The sequence below is a fragment of the Lissotriton vulgaris genome, chromosome 1_1 (genome assembly GCF_964263255.1).
Source record: "Lissotriton vulgaris chromosome 1_1, aLisVul1.2, whole genome shotgun sequence".
NCBI classification, from domain to species: domain Eukaryota; kingdom Metazoa; phylum Chordata; class Amphibia; order Caudata; family Salamandridae; genus Lissotriton; species Lissotriton vulgaris.
In genome coordinates this window covers 1,872,645,808-1,872,647,541 of record NC_141685.1, presented here as the reverse complement: position 1 = coordinate 1,872,647,541, position 1,734 = coordinate 1,872,645,808, and the positions used below count along the sequence as shown (strand labels likewise).

Below are 1,734 nucleotides of genomic sequence, written 5' to 3'. Positions count from 1 at the left end.
TTGCGACGAAACAATTGAAAACAGTTTTTTTCCTTTGACAATATCAATTGGAAACACAAAACCTTTACTAATTGTAAAACAAGGAACGTGGTGTATGCCTAGTTTGCTCCTGTCCCATGTTATACATAGGGAAAACAACTCAGGAAGTGAGGCAACGTATAACTCAGCACAAATCAAGAATTCGCCGAGAGGTGGAAAATGCCCCGTTAGTGAACCATTGGGTGGCTAAAAAACATGACAAAACTAAATTACAGTGGACAGTGTTATCAAAAATTGAAAGGGATCCAAGAGGAGGGGATTTGGATGCACGGCTCAGCCAGCGAGAAGCGCTGTTAATAATGAAATTTAACACAGCGGTTAAAGGGCTGAATGAGATTTCTGAAATTTACAAATCTAATTCATAATTACTCCACATTTGTTTTTCACCACATCTCTAGCGCCACAGCAGAGTGAACGCTGCATGGTTATGACTACAACTTCCATAATTCCATCGGGTTAAGCCACGCCTCCAGGAAGTGATTTTTACTCTCCACTTCAACATTCGGGCGATCTTAAGAGCAGCAGCCTTTGAAGGAGCCAGAACGACTGTCGGAGTTGAATCGCCACTGTGAGCCTCAACGGTAAGAACATTAGGCGCAGCCCAGCCTTGAAACCAAAGTGCCACTGATAAAAGAAATACGAGCTTTAACACGTGCCGTGTGTTCTCCTTTTTTAACAGCGCTCAATATATTTTCAGCGCGAGTCCTCTTCCCTTTGATTAGAAGAAGATGAAATAATTATGGAAGCGGTTCACGCATCCACGGGTGAGTCCGTATTTCACTGTTTGAAAAGAGCGTTTGTGTTTGTTTGAAGGCGAGCTGTTTGTTTTTCCGTGAATTCTAAAACAATACACATATGTGTCTCTTCCTCCAGCTCCTTTCCTTTCTCTGCATTGAAATACAATTTATTGATCTCACGGCTTGGAGCTGTGCCCCTGGAAATAAGGTAGGCTGAGGGTAGCAAGAATTTGGATAGAGGTGGCACAGGTCTCTTATTTTAAAGCAGAATCCTCGAAAATATGTTTCTTTTCTTTTTAGTTAATTTTGGTCCTGAGGAGAACCCTGACAATCACAGGGTTTGAAACACGTCGACCGACCCGGTCCCGGGTCATTGGTTGAAAATATTTAATTCACAATTTGAAAAAACACGAGGAGTTTTTCCTTTCCCTTTGAACTTCATAAGGAACTATAAACTGTCTAAAGAACAGGAGTCATCCTTTTTTTGCTTTCCGTACAAGCTTTTGACACCGGCACCAGTATGTTTGAATAGTGGTGTGAATGTATGGCCAAGAGTGTTTGATTTTGAGAGTGTGTATAATGTATTGTATATATTGATCTGTATTTTTGTATTTCTGTATATAAATGTATATATTCTAATTGTATTTCCATGCACAAAACAAAGAAGTGTTTAAAATAATTGAAATAATTCTTTAAAAAGCAATTAAAAATGATATGTTGCAATTCATAAAGCAGGTTTTCATGTTATATTCTTGACAACCACTTGTTCGAATAAGAATTTAAAAGTTAAGGTCTCAGCACTGGCAAGTGTTTCGTTTTTTAGCACAACCTCAACATCATCTCCTACGCCGACGACACCCAGCTGATCCTCTCCCTCACCAACGACCCCGCCACCGCCAGAGCCAACCTACATGAAGGGATGAAAGAGTTAGCCGAATGGATGAAGAACAGCCGCCTG

The 1,734-nt window shown here is 40.4% G+C and overlaps 1 long non-coding RNA gene across 1 annotated transcript; it reads left to right on the top strand.

Moving 5' to 3' along the window:
- The first annotated feature begins 331 nt into the window (after positions 1–331).
- LOC147751326 (uncharacterized) lies at positions 332–1,159 on the top strand. The gene is made up of 4 exons (XR_015299975.1): positions 332–620; positions 719–803; positions 913–984; positions 1,077–1,159. It is a non-coding gene; the product is annotated as an uncharacterized LOC147751326 (long non-coding RNA).
- Positions 1,160–1,734: the final 575 nt, after the last annotated feature.